The sequence below is a fragment of the Macrotis lagotis genome, chromosome 1, assembly GCF_037893015.1.
Source record: "Macrotis lagotis isolate mMagLag1 chromosome 1, bilby.v1.9.chrom.fasta, whole genome shotgun sequence".
In the NCBI taxonomy this organism is placed as follows: domain Eukaryota; kingdom Metazoa; phylum Chordata; class Mammalia; order Peramelemorphia; family Peramelidae; genus Macrotis; species Macrotis lagotis.
In genome coordinates this window covers 133,481,785-133,489,169 of record NC_133658.1, presented here as the reverse complement: position 1 = coordinate 133,489,169, position 7,385 = coordinate 133,481,785, and the positions used below count along the sequence as shown (strand labels likewise).

Below are 7,385 nucleotides of genomic sequence, written 5' to 3'. Positions count from 1 at the left end.
GATCATAATAGTATATTGCTTAGAGCTTAATGAACCTTAGACAGCAAACTTCTCCTTTTACAGATAAAGAAACTGGGGTTCAAAGTGCTTGTGATTCATCCAAGATGACATAAGTAATGAGTGTCAGAATAGGTACTTGAGACTGGATTCTCTGACTCCAATCTAATACCCTTTCTGTATGATGGCTTCAATAAAATTATTTCAATTTCCTATGTCTTTATTTCCTCCACTGAAAATCACAGATGTAATATTGACTTATGCACTCCTAAGATATGTATTCTGTGGATGTGATTCTCTGTAACTGAGCAGGCTTGTCTCGCCTGCGAACCCTTGTTCTACAATTATTTCTGGAAGATTTGGGGGAGAAATCCTAGGGGAGAATACTGAGACAGTTAAGAAGTATAGTTGTATTTTGATTTTTGTATTGGTAGGTCTAGAAAACATTTCTGTACTTTCCATTCTAAACTGTTCTTGTTCTGTGTCTCTTTACCTTGATAGTAGTCCCTATTTGAAACTGTCCCAGAATACTAGAGATGAGAGACAGGCTCTGGCTGACACACTTCTCCAGACACTAATGCTCAGCCTGAGGAAAATAAACCAATCTAAACAAAATCATAAAAGGCCTTTCAGGCTGGAGATTTCCACCCCCACGTCCATAACAATGATCTTTTGCCTTTTAGCATCTCACCCATCATTCCATGCCCAGAGAACAGTCAGTCTACTCATCTTTCCAGCCGCCAAGACTGCAAAGCAAATCGCAAGTTGTAAGAGTGATATACTTTTAAACTTAAAATGTGCAGGTAGTACCATTAGGCATTTTCAAAGCCATACAATTCATATTCTGGTAGCCATGGGGATGAGGTAACTTTAGCATTCATAAAGCCCTGAGAACAGTGCTGTTTAACCAAGATATCAGTTCACTGAATGGTGACCTCTTTTATTTCATCTCTGCTGCTTTAGAACAGAGGAAAAGCCCTTCTTCTCATGTCTGCCAGCATGGAAAAAAAGAGCCAGGTAAATTGTCTTTAATTCTGGCTTAGACAAGCTTCCAGAAATTGAAGGTGAGGGTTTTTGTTACCTGGAAGGTTTGAACTAAGATAAGAGATCATATATTTCATCCTACTAAATTTTTTTTCTGTTTTCCCCAAAAGGAAGAGATTATGGCTGAAATGCTTTTTTACAAGGGAGCTAATATAATGAAATGGGAGGCTAAGGGAGACTTCCAGGCTTCATATGATAAAATTGAGATAAAGATAAAGGAAGGACTTTAAAACTCCTGAGCTCTCCTTCAGGTCTTATTAGCTCTGCTACATCACAAGCAGAATTAGGTCCAACTAAATCCACAACATCCCTGGTATTGTTGTTCTCTCTGATTTACTGCTAATAGCTAAATTTTATTTCTCCCTCAGTATCTGATCGAGGATTCTATCCACAAAAGTTAATTGATAAATGTTTTTATGTGATATTACAGGTTAAAATTTTAATGTACTATTAGCAACTGCAACTGCCACCACCACCACAGAGGGCAAGGCTTTTCACAAAGGAGCTAGACCAATGGGTTGAGCCAAAGTGCACAGTCTGCAAGAAAATTAATAAAATTCTCCCAAAACAGTTCAAAGTGCATTAGGTTCATTATTCCATCACTGTGGTGATGTCCATGATCAATTCCATGATCTGATGGAACTCTTTAAGATTGGTAGAAAGTTGCCAGATCCAAACTATCTTTTTTTTGGGTGACTGTCTGGACAAAGGCTAATAGTTGAGTTTGTGGCTCTTCTCACATCACTAAAGCTGTGATATACAGAACTGATCACAAAACTGAGGGGTAACCATGAAAACTACAAATCACATAAGTGTGTGACTTTTATGATGAATACCTAAGGAAGTACTGTCAATATTTGGAAATACTTTACTAATCTGATTATCTCTCATTCACCTCTTTAGTAGATGAACAGATACTTTACCTCCACATTAGCCTTTCTCCATCCACTGATTCACTGGATCATAGCCAAGCTCTGGGTTGTCTGAAAGAAGATTCCACATGAGGTCCCCATGTGTGATCTGTCATGGCCCAATCCAAATGATCAGGATGGATACGGTATTTCTCCACAAGGGACTGGTTACACATTTAGATAGCACAGTTATGAATCACTTACCCATGCCATTGTACTCACACTGGTTTGCCATGCTCATTAACTTGTAATGGAAGGGTATACAACTAGGGCCTTGATCAGAACATGGTTGCCATTTTCAGTGCATCCAATTACTTCTACTGTTGTGGGAATCAGGCTGTTCTCATGGAACTAGAGGACACTTCCTTCATGCAGTTTGACCCCATACACTGAATTGAAGAGCCCCGTGTACATGGAGCACCCTAGACTGCTTCCTATAAAAAGCTTTGAGGAAAACCTACGAATAATTATACCTGACATCATTTCCACAAAGCATCCTTATATAACAAATTGGCATCTGCACATGCATCAGGAACCATCAGGAACTAAACTGTGCCATAGTAAGCACTGAGCAAGCCCATTTAGATTGAAACCCATCCCACACCCTGTCTTAGATCAGTCAGTCAACCTGCCTGATGTATAAGGAATCTCTGATTTTTTTCTGAGCTATTCAAACAGAAAAAGGTTAACTAATATCTCCATCTCTTTTTTTGCTATGAATATCTAAATTTTAGTTTTAGTGTTTAACTAGCATGGATTATAGAATTTGGAGTTTATTTTTAAAGAAAATTCACAAACTGACTTTGACATAACTCATGGGAGTACATGGTAATAGCATTTAAATATATTTGCCTTCAATTAAGCTAAATGACTGTTCTCTTTTGATCTCCCCTTTTTCTGTATATTTGTTGCAAAAGTGTTTGTAGCTTCTTGAGTGTCCTGGGACAATAAACTTTGAGTTACAAACTAAAGAAAATATACATCACTGTTATTTCATTTTAGGAAGACAAAAAGTCATTTGATACAAAGCTAAGTAAGGAAAGAAATTTCACCTTTAACAAGAAACCCTTCCCAATCTTCTTCCTTATCTATGTCTTCCATGTAAGCTTACTCCCAATTTATTCTGTAAATATCATCTTTGTACAGTTGTCTCAATGTTGTCTCCACTACAAGAATGTGAAATTCGTTCACACAAGGACTTGGTTTTTTTATATCTCTAGTGCTTAACACAATGCCCAGTCCATAGAAAATATTTAATAAATACTGGTTGCCAGACAATTTCTTCTCTAGACAGAGAAAATGTTGCAAAAGAAAGGAGTTCTGAGCCTGGTGTTAAGTCAGTATGAAACTCAGATCTACCAGCTACTATTTGTGTGATCTTTATAATTACTTAATTTGTTGGTATCTTAGCTTCTCCCTCAAAAAGTAAGTAGACTCCCAATTTTAAATCCTATGACTGGGCTGATTACCATCCCCAGGTCATGCTTGAGCTTGTCTATATTCTATCTAAGATGAGCCACCTAGGATTGAATGCTCTGCTCCAGATGTACCCTGAACAGAGTAGTATTAATAATTATTAACTTATTAATATAGGACATATATTATAGTTGAAAACCCTTTGAGCCACCTGCTCTTGAATATAGCTCACTCAAGTAAGGAAATTGCCACAACAAAGGACAAACTGCAAGAATCTGTATTTTCTTTGGATTCAGTCACCAGTTGTTAAGAATCTAATTCAAACCTTTCATTTATCTTCTTTTTTCACCATTTTCCTGGACCCATAAATCATGTCTTCATGACTTTCATGACTTCATATTTTTCACACTTGTTTCTTTTTGTTTGTTTTTTGTTGGGTTTTTTTGTTTGTTTTGTTTTTTCAAGGCAGTGGGATTAAGTGGCTTGCCCAAGGCCACACAGCTAGGTAATTATTAAGTGTCTGAGGTCCGGTTTGAACTCAGGTAGTCCTGACTCTAGGACTGGTGCTCCATCCACTGCGTCATCTAGCTGCCCCCTTCACTCTTGTTTCTTGATGCTAAAAAGCAGTTAATAAATTACAGTCCTATATGACAGAAACTGTAAGCTTTAGATTACCCCCCTCCGTTGTGGCTCAGTTTTGCTTTATTTTTGCCTTGTTTGGGATTTTTAAAGTTTGTTTTTGTATTGATTTGTTTCATTTATTTTACCCAGTCCTGTGATTTCATCATTGTAGGAAACTGCCAACCAGGAAATGTTCTCTAGCAATGCAGATTGGCCCAGTTCTTTGTAATATGTAGTCTTAGAGAATGTTATAGGTCATAGAGAGTTTAAGCACTTATCCAGAGTCATACAGCCCGTATGTGTAAGCAGAAGATCATGAACCCAGATCTTCCTAACTCCAAGACCAGACCTCTCTCTATCTATATTACTCCACAAAATTTTCTTTAGTATCAATGTAATGAAATAACAATAGATGCTTATCATGACATAGATGATTATGATTATCAAAGTCCATTTCTAAATGGAATAAATGACATAGCTTCTTCTATGATATAGGGAAGGGAAAGATGGAAATTACTGTTCACAGGTCTATACAGTCATATTCATATATTTAGGGGTATGAGACAGTCACAATTAGTCCTCTGGGGCAAAAATAAACACAAGATGCAGTTCTAAGTTTATTTTGAATTATTAACATATTCCCCATCATTCTCTTAAGTCTAGAAATCATCAAAACAATAAATCAGGTTCTGATTTGAAGCTTTTGGTGATTTTAAGGTGTAAAAGCCCACATGGAAAATTAAACAATCCATGTTTGAACTGGCTCCAGTACAATATTTTTATGTTCTAAGTTTTTGTTTCCAGCTATAATTTGATAGTTCTCCTTTTCTCATTATCATGATAACTTACTATGGTTGGGATAACATATTCATCATTCCAGCATGCTGAAATTGATTTTAACAATATTTTTACTCAATATTAACAATACTGTATTTTCTCATACCCACAATCACAGAATCTCACTGATTTAGGGGGAATTTCAGATTTCAACCAGCACCCAGGTAGGAGACAACTTAAAAGAAGAGGTCATCCAGCTTTGTTTGGATGACCTCCAGTGAGACAGAACCCACCAAAGTCCAGGGAAACTGATCTCACCAAAGGCAGCCCATTCTATTCTTCAACAACTGTACTTGTTAAGATACATTTCTTCATATGAAGTTTAAATGTTCCTTTCTGTAGCTTTCATTTTTTTATTCTTAGTTCTGGCCTTTGGGAACAAGGACATCAAATCTAATCTTTCTGATATACTTCAAACACTTTGAAGGTATCTCTCATGTACCTCTTGCATCTTATTTTCTGCAAGTTAAACATCTCCTTGTTCTTTCTAATCTTATATAGCATAATTTTTTAAATAAACTTTCAGTTTATCAGTGTTCTTCCTAAAATGCAATGTCCAAATCTGAGCATCTTACTCAAGATAAATACCAAAGGGGAAAAATGCCTTCTTATCTAAATGAAATATGTTATAAGATAAACAATATATAATGTTATCTATGTACACTTGATCTAAGTACACTTTATTTAGCAGTTTCCCCTTTTTTTAGGTTTGTTTTTTTTTTTGCAAGGCAATGAGGTTGAGTGACTTGCCTAAAGTCACACAGCTAGGTAATTATTTAGTGTCTGAGGCCATATTTGACCTCAAGTACTCCTGACTCCAGGGACTGTGCTCTAGCCACTGTGCCACCTAGCTGCCCCCAGTTTCCCTTTTTTATAATAACAGGTGTGGGAGGAAGGAGAGAAGGCTTAGTGATGGGGTATAGGTCAAAAAAGGACCATTCTTTTTCCATTGAATAATACTCACTACATTCTTACTATTTACTATCACCTATACACACTACACACTTTTGTGACTCCATTTCTTTGCTCAGGTTGTTCCATAAACCACTCAAAATCCCATTCTGTACCTATCTTCTTTCCTTCTTTTATCCTATAAAAAAATAATTTTCCTTATTTAAATCTTAGCATGCTTCTCTGTCCAATTTTATATTATGGTTATTTATGTGTTAGACATCATTATCATTTTCATAGGTAGCACTTATATAGTACTTCAAAATTTACAGAGTTTTACTCGTGCTATTTCATTTGAGCCTCACAACTACCTTGAGAGATAGATGTTATTAATTAATACTCCCTCCAGTTTAGAGAAGAGGAAACTTAGATAAAAGGTTATTGAGGATTACAGAGCCAATAAGTGTCTGAAATCACATTTGAATCGAAATCTTCCAATTATGATTATTCAATCATTTTCAGTCTTGTCCACCTCTTTGTGACCCCATTAAAGGTTTTCTTGGCAAAGATATAATGGTTTGCCATTTCCTTCTCCAACTCATTTTACAAAGGAGAAAACTGATGCAAATAGGATTAAGTGCCTTGCCCAGAGTCATACAGTTGGTAAGTGTCTGAGGTCAAATTTAAACTAAGGAAGATAAGTTTTTCTGACTCCAGGCTTAGTACTATATCCACTATACCACCTAGCTTCCTTCAAAATCCATGAGGGCAGATATTTTCTTACTTTTCTTTATATCTCCCCTCTCAAGAGCCAAATTATTTTGTATATCATGAAGTTTTTGTTAATAAATATTTGTTTGATTGAATTTAATTGAAATGAATTTCCTTGCCTCTACTTGCTCTATTTCTATCCATCATTCTTGACCCAGATCAAAAGTCATCTCCTCTAAGATTTCCTCAATTCCTCACTCTATCTCTATGACTGGCCCAGTGAGAAACCATAATTCCCCAGTCCTTACATAGTACATTTTTATGAATTTATTTTGTTTAATTTGTAATTATAATTATTTGTGTATTGATATTTTCCCTCTAATACATTATCAGCTCAATCAGAGAAGAGTTTATAGTTTATCTCAGCTTTATATCTCCCAGAGCACCAAACAGTGCTATTCATATGGCAGGCATTTAATCAATGTTCTGTGAATTGAACTGAATTGAATAGGAATGGGATGTGTCTGTTGAGTATTTCTAACCTTTATCTTCATTTAAATTTAAAATATGATACCAGGCAACATTTATAGAGAGGCTTAAGTAGTACAAAGTACTTTAAATATATGATCTCATTAGATAATAATTATACATGCATATTAATTATATATCTCATTTGTTACATTTACACTTACCTCATTTACAAGTTAATCATTTGAAGTAAATTAAGAAGAAAACTGGTGAAAGAGTCAGGAGACTTGGATTCAAGGTGTAGTTAGACCAAGACTTAGTAAGAACTCCAATTTCTTGTTCTTCCTCTAGAAAAATAATGGACTAAATATTCTCTAAAAGTTCCTTCAGAAGGGAGGGAATAAAACATTAATATGTCTACTACATGCCATAGTCTGCTTTGATTATGAAGGACAAAAATAAAACTATTTTCCAGGACTGTACCAAGCA

General features: G+C 35.6%; 1 pseudogene; it reads left to right on the top strand.

The window, feature by feature from the left end:
* Positions 1-1,650: 1,650 nt before the first annotated feature.
* Positions 1,651-2,345, top strand: LOC141515734 (serine/threonine-protein phosphatase 2A catalytic subunit beta isoform pseudogene; annotated as a pseudogene).
* Positions 2,346-7,385: the final 5,040 nt, after the last annotated feature.